At 40.0% G+C, this 14,204-nt stretch overlaps 1 protein-coding gene and 1 pseudogene across 1 annotated transcript in view; one reads left to right on the top strand and one right to left on the bottom strand.

Moving 5' to 3' along the window:
* PIAS1 (protein inhibitor of activated STAT 1) overlaps positions 1-14,204 on the bottom strand; it is a 311,344-nt gene that overhangs the window by 203,942 nt on the left and 93,198 nt on the right. The gene's annotated exons all lie outside the window — the stretch shown is intronic.
* LOC129137101 (small ribosomal subunit protein uS8-like) lies at positions 6,555-13,149 on the top strand (annotated as a pseudogene).

Raw genomic sequence — 14,204 nt, 5'->3', positions numbered from 1 at the left:
CTATTTATAATTCCATTATAATTATAATATATATGAGAATGTACACATTAGATGTATATCTATATACAATATATTATATATGCATATAATATAAAGAAGAGAGATGGGAGGAAGAAAAGAGGGGAGTAGGTAAACAAGCAGGCAAAGAAATTACCTCCTTCTGTCACCCACTCTTTATCCTTCCCTGGGGATATTGTGTTTTCTCATTCTAGGAGTCTAAATAAATTGTCAATTTAATCTTGTGCTGTAATATGGATATGTCACAAGTGATTTGACTGCATGTTCTAGTATGATAATCACCATGTATTACTTCTTAGAAGTTACAAACAGCTTTGCTGTTCCCAACCCTGAGAGGAATATGTGACTGTCACAAATCCCCTCAGGAATCAGGAGCAGACACTTACAAAATCCACTACTTTAAGAGAAAAAAAATCACCTCCTCTAGGGATAAAGGAAGTGCCAATTAAAACCACATGAAATATAATTTCCCTTTTCCTCCTCAAATTAGCAAAACTTTTAAATGAAATGAATGAGAATATGCACGAACATGATTGAGTTATTCCAATTCACATTAATCAAGTATGTATTAAGGATTTTTTTTTTTTTTTGAGACAAAGTCTCACTCTGTCACCCAGGCTTGAATGCAGTGGTGTGATGACAGCTCACTGCAGCCTCAACCTCCTGGGCTCAACCAGTCCTCCTACCTCAGCCTCCTGAGTAGCTGAGACCACAGGCATACACCACCAAACCTGGCTAGTTTTTGTATTTTTTGTGGAGGTGAGGTGTCGTCATGTTGCCCAGGCCTGTCTCGAATTCCTGGGCTCAAGCAATCCTCCCTCCTTGGCCTCCCAATGTGTTAGGATTAGAGGTGTGAGCCACCACACCTGGCCCAAGAATCTTAAAATGTTCATACCCCTAGGCAGTAGTTAACATTTCTGTGGATTTATTCAAAGGAAGAAAATCTGAAATGTAGACAAAGTATTAAATATGAGTGTTCATTTCAGGATTACTTGTCATAGAGACAAATGAGAAATAATAGAAATGGCAAAATGAAGGTCATAATTAAGCAATTTATAATGTACCCAGCCAGTGGAGTCTTAGGCAGGCCTTACAATAGATGTTTATGGAAGAGTTTTTAATGGCATAAAAATATGTACGTGTGTGTGTGTGTGTTCTGGTTTGTTTATCCCTGAATATTTTAATGTGTTTTTTCTAAAAATAGAGATTTTTTAAACCTGAAAATAATCAAAATCAGGAAATTAGTGATGATATGACACCATATCACCATTACTTAATCCATAGACATAAACTCATTATTGTCCTAATAATATGCTTTATAGCAAAATGAAAAATTTTTTCTTCTAATCCAGGATACAGTAGCTGCAGTGAACCACCTCAAAAGGAGGAGCAACACTAAAATGTCCCATGTCCAGAGGTGATGGAAGAAAGTTGGAACAAAAGATACTCCGGGGAAATTGACAAGGGAATTAACTGGGGACCTGTAGCAGGAGCAGCCAGGCCTATCAGCCTTGGATTTCTCCACCTACCCTGCATGTAAGAGTTTAGGGGGCAAGGACTTGGATTAATGAGAAGGGGTCATGTATTGAGTGGCTGTCAAAATCTGGGAGGAATGAGAAACATCCAAGCCTAAAAGACCAGCTGCTGAGCTTCCCACCTAGCAGCAGGTCCTGCCTATCAACATTGTATGGAGCACAAGCTCAGTAACTGTTTTGCTCTTCTCTATACGCAGGCAGCTCAACCAAAGGCAGCTGTCAGCCTAACAAGACATTGCAACTCAAAAATGCACACAGTCAAGGATCACCAAATGTATGAGGAGTGCAATACTATAAAAAAGAGATCACAGATCCAGCAGACAGACAAATGCACACCTGAAGAAAGAGAGTTAATAGGGAAAACCAGAACTAGACTTAAAAATAAATGTGATTATAAATCATCAGAGAGATAAGAAACTATTTTATTCATGATACAGGAATAGCTGGTTGTAAACAAGAAACAGAAATTTTGTAATAAAATATATAATTATTGAAATAAAAAATACATGGGCTAGTAGCAGAATGAACACAGTTAAAGGGTGAATCAGGGAACTGGAAGATGTGGTATGGGAATTCTTTCAGAATGCAACACGAAGTAAGATAGATGGATTTTAAAAAGAAACAAAAGGTAAAGATATAGCGAATAGATTCAATATTCATCTAATAAGAGTTCTAGAATTACAGGCCAGAGATAACAGGGAGAAAGTATCATTTAAAGAAATAATAACTAGAGATTTTCCAGTATTTTTTAAAAAGTAGGTTCTCAGATTGAAAGGTTTCACTAGGTACCAATAAAATGATTTTTTAACCCATATCTGGACTCATCATAGTGAAACTGCACAACATCAAAGATAAAGAAAAAATTCTAAATACTCAGAGAAAAAAAAATTAGATGTACCCACTAGAAAAGAATAATATCAGACGTTTTTAGCAACATAAATTCAATACCTTCAAAATGCTAAAGTAAGGGATATTTCAGTTTATTATTTTATAGCCAAATTATATTTAAATGTGAGGATGAAATACAGGTATTTTCAAACATAAAAATACTCAGAAAATTTACTCACTCCTTCCCTTCCAGATCCTTTTTGGGGAAAAAGAAAAGCAATTAGATGTTGTACTCTAGTTAAGAAAAAAACCCAAGAGGAAACAGTGGCATGCAAAAACCAAAGGTGAATTTCTTTTATTGAGTCAAGGTCTCTCTCTGTGGCCCAGACTAGAGTATAGTGGCACAAACATGGTTCACTGCAACCTTGAACTCCTGGGCTCAAGCAATCCTGGGTGTAGCTGGGAGCCTTTCAAGTAGTTGGGACCACAGGTATGCACCGCCATGCCCAGCTATTTTTTATTTTTTGTTGAAACAGGGTCTCACCATGTTGTCCAGGCTGGTCTTGAACTCCCTGACTCAAGCAATCCTCCTGCCTCGGCCTCCCAAAGTGCTGAGATTATGGGCATGAGCCACCACACTCAGCTGTGAATTTCTTAAAATGATTGGATAAATCTTATTTTTATCTAAATAACTTCCTGAAAAGTTATAACAACCTGGAACTAAAATTTGAGGTTAGCATACTGAGTATGCATAGGAACATTCCACAAAAAGTGTAGGTAATGAAATTAAGCTTCCTGTTAATATTTTTGCCTTGTTTGGGTGATGGTAAAAAATAATTATGGGAGGCCATTGTTTTGAACAAAGCTCCTGCCCTAGGCCTCAACAGACCAGGCTAAAAACCAAAATGGAGTCACCCATGCTAAAGTTCCATCTCACCAAACAGAAAGTAAGTTGTTATCGGACCTTTTGAGAAATCAGGATGAAACCGACCCAACAGTCCCATAGATTTTTTTTGATAAACATAGAAATGGACACTTCTGGTCTTAAAGCTTGAAACTTACATTTGTTTTATGAGTTCCTTCTTCAGGAAAGAAACCCCTGGCTTCTCAAGAAGTATCAAATAAATGAAACTCAAGAGATCATAGTATTCAGACAATGAGATGACAGGCCCCTCATTCATCATGATTGTGTCCTTACCCCAAGTTCCTGTTTTCCCACTTGTAGTTACATTTCTTCCCTGTTATATAAACCCCTAATTTTAGTCAATCAGGGAGATGGATTTGAGACTGATCTCCTTTCTCCTCAGCTGAAGCACTCAGTTAAATCCTTCTTTCTTGGCAACACTTGTTGCCTCAGTGATTGGCTTTCTGTGCTGTGAGCAGCAGGACCTAGACCAAGGACCTAGACCTGTTACCTTTTGGTAACAAGAGGAGAGAGATAACAGCCAATTCCCCAAATAGGCCAGTTACAATCAGCTGATAATGAAGTTCCCTCCACTTTAATCCCTACCAAAAAAGTAACCTGAAGTTAACCAATCAGTTATCTTTCCATTATTCTTTCTCTCTGTCCCTGCCTTACAAAAAAAGTAACTTTGAAATTACCAGTCCACTTTTCATTCTTTGTTTCTGGTTTCTTCAGCTCTTCTCTGCCTATAAAAACCAACCTCTTCTGCTCAGCTCATCAGAATACTTATTCTATTTTGTGGAATAAAGTGTTGCCTGATTCTAGAAATGCGAATAAAGCCAATTAAGATGTTTAAACTAAATTTGTTGTAATTTTGTCTTTTGACAGTGAAGACATAGATACCAATTAGTTCTTTAAAATATACTTGCATATGTGCATTAAAAATGAATGTTAATAAGCACATGAAAAGAATTCAACATTAGTCATTAGGGAAATGCAAATAAAAACCACAATGAGGCACCTCACTACACCCACCAGGCTTGCTATAATAAAAAAGATAGACAATAAAAAGTATTGGCAAGGATGTGGAAAAATTGGAACCCTCATACATTGCTGATGGAATTGTAAAATAGTACAGCCACTTTGGAAAACTATTTGGCAGTTCCTCAAAATGTTAAACATAGAGTTACTATATAATCCAGCAATTCTACTCCTGGTACATACCCAAGAAAAGTGAAAACATATGTTCACACAAAAATCTGTATACAAATGTTCATAGCAGCACTATTCATAATAGCTAAAAATTGGAAACAACTAAAATGTCCATCGACTGATAGATGGATATACAAAATGTGGTATACTCATACAATGGAATATTATTCAACAATAAAAAAGGAATGAGGTACTGATACATGCTATAACAAGTAAATCTTGGGAATATTATAAGCAAAAGAAGTCAAACACAACAGGCCATATATTGTACGACCCTATTTATTTACTTATTTCAGAGACAGTGTCTCACCATGTTGCCAAGGCTGGAGTGCAGTGGCTGTTCACAGGCACGATCATCGCGCTCTACAGCCTGGAAATTCTGGGGCTCCAAGAATCTGCCTGCCTCAGCTGGGACTACCAGTGCACACCACCATGCCCAGCTGTGTATGATTCTATTTACATGAAATGTCCAGAAGGGGAAAATCCACAGAGACAGAAAATACGTTAATGATTGCCAGGTCCTGGAGGGAGGGGATAATGAGAAGTGACTGCTAATGGCTGCAGGGGTGATGAAAATGTCCTGAAATTAGATAGTGGTAATGGTTGGACAACTCTGTAAATGTATGAAAAATGCCCAATATATACTTAATTTTTAAATTTTATTTATTTTTTTGAGACAGGGTTTCACTCTGTTATCCAGGTTGGAGTGCAGTGGCTCAATCGAGGCTCATTGCAACCTCTGCCTTATGGGCTCAAGCAATCCTCCCACCTCAGCCTCCCAAGTAGCTGGGATTACAGGTGCACACCACCACACCCAGCTAATTTTTTTGTATTTTTGGTAGAGACGGGGTTTCTCCATGTTGCTAGGTCTCAAACTCCTGGGCTCAAGTGATCTGCCCATCTCAGCCTCCTAAAGTGCTGGGATTACAGGTGTGAGCCATTGTGCCTGGCCATCATTAGATACTTTAAAAGGGTGAATTTTATGGTATGTGAATTGTATCTTAATAAACCTTTTTTTTGTTTGAGATGGAGTCTCGCTCGGTTGCCCAGGCTGGAGTGCAGTGGTGTGATCTCAACTCACTGCAACCTCCACCTCCCAGGGTCAAGTGATTCTCCTGCCTCAGCCTCCTGAGTAGCTGAGATTACAGGCATGCACCACCACGCCTGGCTAATTTTTGTATTTTTAGTAGAGACGGGGTTTCACCATGTTGGTCAGGCTGGTCTCAAACTCCTGACCTTGTGATCCCCCCTGCCTCGGCCTCCCAAAGTGCTGGGATTACAGGTGTGAGCCACCGCGCCCAGCCCAACCTGTTGTTTTTTTAAAGAAAAGAATGTTACAATAGAATATTATTCAGCAAAAAAAATGAAGAACTGACACATACTACAACATGAATGAACCTTGAAGACGTTATGCTAAGTGAAATAAGCCAGTCACAAAAGGCTAAATATTGTATGATTCCATCTATATGTGGTAGTGAAATTCATAGAGACAAAAAGTAAAATGGCAGTTGGGAGGGCAGGAGGGGGAAAATGGGGAATTAGCATTCAATGGGTACAGAGTTTCAGTTGGGGAAGATGAAAACTTTCTGGAAATGGATGGTAGTAATGGCTGTGCAACAATGCATATGTATTTAATGCCACTGAACTTTACACTTCAAAATGGTTAAGATCATCAGTCATTGGCACCATCCTGCAATCTAAGGCTCAGGTTCAGTGCTCTTCGAGGACACTGGGCCCCACTGGGCAGGAATCCTGGCCTTGCAGGGTCCTAGACAGGCACAGAGGAGAGCCACGTCCAGATACCCCATGCTCCACATTCTGGGGACCCGGGTCCATGAAGTGCAGGCTGCAGCACTGGTGAGAGCCGGAACTTTCAACCACCCAGAAAGGCGATAGCCCAGGCTTACACTGCAGTGCCTGGCTCCTCTTAGCAACTAAGACAGTGCCTTGGCCTGGGGCAGGCAGCACTGGGGATTTGTGGCCAGGTGGGCAGTGCAGCTTCTCATTGCTGGGGCTTTACTGGGAGCTTGGGAGGGTGAGGCTACCCAGCAGCCATAATGGTGCACATGAATGTCCTGGTTGATGCTCTCAAGAGCATCAACAATGCTGAGAAGAGGAGTAAATGCCAGGTTCTTATTAGGCCATTCTCCAAAGTCATCATCCAGTTTCTAACTGTGATGATGAAGCATGGCTACATTGGTGATTTGAAACCATTGATGATCACAGAGCTGAGAAAATAGTGAACCTCACAGGCAGGTTAAACAAGTGTGGAGTGATCAGCCCCAGATTTGATGTGTGTTGGTCCGTTTCACATTGCTATAAAGAAATACTTGAGGCTGGGTAATATATAAAGAAAAGATATTTATTTTGGCTCACAGTTCTGCAAGCTGTACAAGAAGCATAGCACTGGCATCTGCTTCTGGTGAAGGCCTCAGGAAGCTTCCACTCATGGCACAAGGTGAAGTGGGAGCAGGCACATCACATGGCAAGAATGGAAGCAAGGGATGGAGGGAGGGGGCCACACTCCTTTAAACAACCCCATCTCGATGAACTCTCAGAGCCAGAACTCACTCCTTATGGCAAGGAGGGCACCAAGCCATTCTTAAGTCATCTGCCCCCATGACTCAAACACCTCCCACTGGGCCCCACCTTCAACACTGGGGATCACATTTCAACATGAGATTTGGAGGGGGACACACATCCAAACCATATCAATGTCCAACTCAAAGATCTAGAAAAACGGCAGAATAACCTGCTTTCATCCCACCAGTTTCAATTCATTGTACTAACAACCTCAGCTGGCATCATGGACCATAAGAAAAAGCAAGACAAGAACACATGTGAGGGAAAATCCTGGGATTCTTTTTCCAGGGGTGTAATACATACCTATAAATAAAATGTCTTAGTGGACCCTGGTGCTTCCAAAACATGAATAAATAAAATGGTTAAAACCTGGCAAATATCAGCAAAAATAATTTTCATGCTGATAAAAGGAATACTTTTCCAAAAAATTATAACACGAGTTTACATATCTAACAACATAGCTTTGAAATATACAGCAAGAGTTTATGGATTACTAAATAATTTATAATTTGTATACAATTGGAATCATATAGCTGTGTGTGTCTCTGTGTGTGTGTGTGTCTGTGTATTTTTTTTTTTTTTTTTTGAGATGGAGTCTCACTCTGTCACCCAGGCTGGAGTAAAGTGGTGCAATCTCAGCTCACTGCAACCTCCGCCTCCCAGGTTCAAGCGATTATCCTGCCTCAGCCTCCTGAGTAGCTGGGATTACAGGCACACACCACCATGCCCGAATAATTTTTGTATTTTTAGTAGAGATGGGGTTTCACCATGTTGGCCAGGCTGGTCTTGAACTCCTGACCTGAGGTGATCCACCCACCTCGGCCTCCCAAAATGCTGGGATTACAGGTGCGAGCCACCGTGCCCGGTCTTTTTTTTTTTTTTAGACAGATTCTTGCTCTGTCACCCAGGCTGGAGTACAGTGGCATGATCATACCACACTATAACCTTGAACTCCTGGGCTCAAGGGGTCCTCCTGCCTTAGCCTCCCAAGTAGATGGGACTACAAGCACAGACTACTGCACCTGGCTAATTTTTTTTAGTTTTTGTAAAGATGGGGTCTCACTTTGTTACCCAGTCTGGTCTCAAACTCCTGGGTTCAAGTGATCCTCTCATCTCTGCCTCCCAAAATGCTGAGATTACAGGCATGAGCCACTGTGCCCAGCCTAGACCTATATTTATATTGAGAGACTCACACACATTCATCAGACACTGACAAATCAAGAAGACAAAAAAGTATGGAGTATCTGAAGAGCAAAACAGTATTAGTTTAAGTCACACTAGCAACTGTAGCAAATAAACTTTTAACTAAGAGTAGCTGAACACTTAGACAATCGAGGTTAATTTCTTTTTCATGTAAAGTTCAATGTTTGGTTGTGGGGCACGGAGGAAGGGTCTCTGCCAGGAATTCAAGCTGATAGAAACTCTGCCACCTTCAACATGTAGTTGCCAAGGTCACTCTGTGTGTTGAGATCTTGGCATTCACAGTGACAGACAGAAAGGAGAAACACATATAAGCTGGGCCTGGAAGTGGCACACATAATTTCTGCTCATGCTCCATTGGCCAAAACTCAGTACAAGACCACATCTAATTGCAAAAAGTCCAGGAAATGTAGCCTAGTTGTGTGCCCAGGAGGAAGGGGAACAAGTTTGTTCATCAATTAGCTAGTCTTTAACACAGCAATGAACAGACGACCTGTCAATGTAATGGATATATGTAGAACTTTGAATAGAAAATGTACATTCTTCACAAATACAAATGGAACATTTATAAAAATTGACTAAGTATTGACTAAGTATTTAACTGCACAGTAAGTTCCAAAAAAATTTTTTAAGTGATATAGCTGGGCACAGTCCCAGCTACTTAGGAGGAGGAGGTAGGATGATTGCTTGAGCCCAGGAGTTTGAGTCCAGCCTGAGCAACATAGCAAGACCCCATCTCAAAAAATAAGTAAGTAAAGTGAAATAATATAAAACATTTAATGATAAAATTTTATGTCAACAACAACAGGAAGATGGCTAGAAACTTGTATACACCGAGAAGTTTTAAAACACAGGTCTAAATAATTAATGAGTTGACAAAAAACTACAATAAAATTAGAATTAACTGAAGTACTACTTTAAGATGACGTTAAAGTAGTCTTCAGGGAAATATATAAACTTACTTGCACTTATTATAAAGCAAGAAAGACTAATGATGAATTAACTTAGCTTTTGCATTGGTTCCCTAGGGCTGCCATAACAAATTACCACACACTGTGTGGCTTAACACAATAGACATTTATTGTCTAATAGTTTTGGAGGCTAGAATTGAAATCAAAGTGTTGGTGACGCCATGTTCTCACTGAAGGAGGTGGCTTCCTAGCCTCTTACTGTCTTCTGATGATTGCCAGCAATCCTTGGCTTATAGACACATCACTCCAATCTCTGCTTCAGTCATCACATGGCATTCTCCCTGTGTGTCTGTCTCAGGGTCCAAATTTCTCTTTTCTTATAAGAACACCAGTCATATTGGATTTAGGGCCCACCTTAATCCAGTATGTTGTGTTTGGCCATTGAGGTATTGGAGTTTTCTGTTTCAGCACTGAGCCTACTAACAAGGTACATCATTAGATGTATTCTCATTAATGTCAAGAGCAAGATTAGAATACCCACTATTCCCCTTCTTCATCATACCCAACTTCATGCAATAAGATTACCTCCAAAATAGACATATAAATATTAGAAGGGAAGAAGACAAAGCAAAGCATTAATTATATACAGATGAGATTTGGTTGCCTTATCTAGAAGACCTAAAAGAACCAATGAACAAACTGTCAGAATTAATAGTACCAATGTACCAAAATTAATTGCCTTTCTACTTACAAGTATAAGCTATGAGAAAATGTAATTGGAAAAAAACAATAGTAACAAAGACTATAAAGTCTTTAGGAAAAATTTTAGTAAAAGATCTTTATGAAGATGATTTTAAACTTGACTAAAACACATTTTAAAAGACCCAATAAATCAACATGTCAGATTCTTGGATAGAAAGACGCTATATTCGAGATGCATTTCTCAAAATCTAGGTATGAATTTGATGCAATAACAATCAAATTACTCAAAAGACTTTTCACAGACCTTCATAAATGAATTCATATGGAAGAATACACGTACAGGAAGAACCAAGGCAATGAAACAGAAAAAGTGGGTAAATTGCCCATCAGGTGTTAAGATACATTATAAATCAATAGTCAAAACAGTGTAGTATTTGTATAAAAATAGAAAAGGAGATAAATGGATAAATGGAAAAGAGTAAAGGGTCAGGAAATAGATCTGTGTTTATATGGGGATTTGGTATACGATAGAGTTGGTATTCAAAATCAGTGGAAAAAAGACTATTCAATAATTGGTATTAAAGCAATTAACGACCCATATGCAAAGCAACAAAATTAGATTCCTATCACATACATACACCAAAATAAATCCAGATGGAGTCAATGTTTTAATGTTTAAAAAAAGATAAGTAAATAGATACTTAAAATTATTAGTGAAAAACATAGATCAAATCTTTTTGAACAAAAAACAAAAATCTATAAAGGAAAATACATAAATTTTGCCATATTAAGTATTTAAAATTCTGCATGTCAAAAGACATTGCAAACAAGATTAAAAAATAATCAGCAGACTGAGGAAAATGCTTGTGATAGATATAGAAAAAAAGATAGTGGCCTAAATATATAAAGCAACTCTATAAACTAATTTTTTAAATAGCCAGTAAACAATATGCTTAATCATACTAATAATCAGGAAAATCATACAAAAATAAATTATTTTCACTCAGTAGATTCTAAAAAATTTAAGTTTTTTTAAAAAAGTGAAGTCTTATAATCAAGCAAAGCAGTGTTATAAGCTAACAAGGATGCTCATTATACGCAGTAGCTTTAGAGGGCAATTTGGCAGTGTGGATTAAAAGTAAATAAATGCATATTCAGCAATTCTACTTCCGTGCATCTACCACCAGAGAAACACTAGCCCCTGTGCAGAAGAACATGCAAAGGTTATTCATTGTAGAATTTATCACAGTAGCAAAAAATTGGAACCAATGTATATGCTCATCAAGAACAAAATGGGTAGATACAAAGTGGCTTATACATAAGATCGAATAATATAGGTGTCAAATGAGCAAAAAAGAAAAAAGCAAATTGCAGAGAAAACATTATACCATTGTGTAAAACACATATACAATGTTATATATATATATACATTTATTATTACACTGTACATTTCCTGTGGGTCTACATAAGTGAAATAGGTATAAATAAATGAAAAATGAGTGTAAATAAGTGGGAAAAAAATTAAATGGTCTGGAAAATTAATACATCAAAGAATCCAGGGCTGTGGGTGGTGATCAGACAGATCTTTAGCTTTAATATTCTAAGTTTAATATTAATTATTAAACAATTAAATGAAATTATTAAAAATTACAACATAATTAAAAATACAATTTACGCTGTACAAGAAAAAAATTAGAGAAAAAAGACTGAAAGGAAATGTACAACAATGTATAACAATGGTTGCCTCTGGGTGATGTGTTTATGGGTGATTTTCCTTTCTGCTTTTTTTTCCTTTCATTTTCTGTACTTTACACATTTTCTGAAATGGCCATGTGTTACTTTATAATTAGCCATGAAAAATGAAAAAGAAAAATAAAGAGCGTTTAAAAAACCCACTGTCAAATTCAGTCTTTAAAGAACAGTGTGCTTACTTCCCTTCCCCCAAAGAGGCCCTGACATTTAGAAACAATATAAAACACTCTGAAGCACCATTTAATCCTATTACTCTTCTGGACCTCTTACAAACCTGGGGATGATCCCTTTGACTCTTTAAAATAAATCTCCCAAGGTCACGGGGTTCGTCAGTAACAGAGGGGGATGAAACTCCCAGGCCAGTGCTCCTCCCCTGCGCCATCTGGCACCTCAGAATTTCAGCAAAGATTTATTGCTTGAGCTAGCCAAAAAGCCAAATGCTCAAATGCATCTTCTTTCTAAGGGAATATTACTCCACTTAGGACCACTCTACTAACTTGCCACTGCCTCCTTTTTGGGCCTCAGTTTCCTCGTCTGTAAAATAAGGGGATTGTGTTGTCTCAGCAGGTCTGGAAACTCCAGGTTCCTAAAACATCCTGTGTGCCTGTTCTCTTCCCAGCTACTTCAAAGGATCCGTTTCTTCATGCTTGCTCTATGGTGATCACTGGGAGATCGTTTCCAATCCTGGTTCTGCGGCGAATTTATGTCCTGGGTGTCCCTGGGCAATGCAGTGCCTGTCTGGGGACCTCAGTTTTCCCATCTCTACAAGGAGGGTTTGGGCCCAGACCAGAGTTTTTCCACAATCTGGGAAGGTGAAGTGGGGTGACTTAGCTCCCTATAGGTCTGTTTTGCAAACAGAGGTTCTTGGTAAGGTTTTCTTTGAAACGAGAATCTTTAGCTACAAACCTCCTTGAAAACCACTGGGCAAGGAGACTTCGCAAGCTCTTTTCCAGGACTGACATTCTGTTTCTTCATGAGCAGCAGAACACTAGGTACCAGGGTAAAATAATGAAGATGACTCTCTTGGCTTGGGGCTTCCATCCTACTCCCTCTTGGGGGCTGAGCTGTTCGGTATTAAGATCTGAAATGCTCGGATCAGCTCAGCCCCCACTTCTTCCTCTCGCTCCCCGTCACCTAGGCAACCGGGCAGGGCCTGGGCGCGCGGTTCCTCCCTCCCCTTTCTCCCCACTCCAACGCCAGGCTGCATTCCCACCCTCTGCCTCCGCCTCTGCCCACAGCTTCTCTGCGTCTGGAGTCGCGAGTTCCACCAGTCGGGCTGCGTTTTGTGAACATGGAAACCAGATTTCAAGCGGGGGGGCCCCAACGCCCGAAAATGATCCTAGTTTGCATGCTAGATTTGCCTGGCTTCTTGACGGACGTGTTGCAGCCAAAGGATCTGACCTTGCCAGGGCAACGTATGCAGAGCTTTGGAGGCCTGAAACGGGCTTGTTGGTGCTCAGGGGGCCAGGAACAGGCAGGGTGCTCTAATACCAGAGCATCCTAGAACGCCCGGGCAAACAGCCGTGAGAGGGGGACAGCGGGTCGTCCGAGGTGGGGGCTGGAAGCACGCATCTGAGTGGTTCTCTGCTCCACGTGGGGAGTCAGGAGCAAAGGGCCCTGGGGTATAATTTCCCACGGAGTTATCTCTGTGACCCTGTGGCCAGGGCTGGGGGCCTGGGTCCGCGTGGGAGTCCACACTGGGCTCATGATAATGGGCATATGGGGGCAAATGAATAGGAAGAGATCAGGGATTTGGAAGGAATGGACAGGGGCTTTGTAGAGGCAACTGGCTGAAATTTGTACCTGCAAATTACACTGAAAAATTGGGGTTCAATTTAAGGAGTGAGTTGGAGCTCTGAAGGGAAAAAGTGCTAAGCCTGTCCCAAGCTCAGCCATAAAAGGCAGCAGGACCCTGGGCAAGTCCTAGCCACTTAGTTTCTTCAACAATTAAATGGCAGGGAGATGGTATATGGACTAGGGCAAGCGTCAAATATTAACAGCAATTAGAACTAATAGAAGGATTCAGCAAAGTTGCAGAGTCCAAGATCAACACACAAAAATCAGCTGTATTTCTGTACATGTAAGGCAATGAACAATCCAAAAAAGAAAATTAAGAAAACAATTTCGTGTATAATATCACCAAAAAAAAAATTTTTTTTTAAGATGTATACTGGAACTTTCTGCTTAATTTTTCTGTAAACCTAAAACTGCCCTCCCAAAATAAGGTCTATTACTTTGTAGGAGGGTGGAAAATAGAATATGCCAGGCACCTTGGCACATGCTTGTAATCCCAGCACTTTGGGAGGCCGAGGCAGGCAGATGGCTTGAACCCAGGAATTTGAGACCAACCTGGCCAACATGGTGAAACTCTGTCTCTATAAAAAAATACAAAAATTAGCCAGGCGTGCTGGGGCATGCCAGTGGTCCCAGCTACTCGGGAGGCTGAGGTGGGAGGGTCACCTGAACCTGGGAGGTGGAGGTTGCAGTGATCCCAGATGGTGCCATTGCACTCTAGCCTGGGTGACAGAATGAGACCCTGTCTCAAGCAAATGAGACCCT

This window comes from Pan troglodytes, chromosome 16 (assembly GCF_028858775.2).
Source record: "Pan troglodytes isolate AG18354 chromosome 16, NHGRI_mPanTro3-v2.0_pri, whole genome shotgun sequence".
Taxonomy (NCBI): Eukaryota; Metazoa; Chordata; class Mammalia; order Primates; family Hominidae; genus Pan; species Pan troglodytes.
Note: the sequence above shows the minus strand (reverse complement) of the source record. Positions and strands in the feature narration are given on the sequence as shown.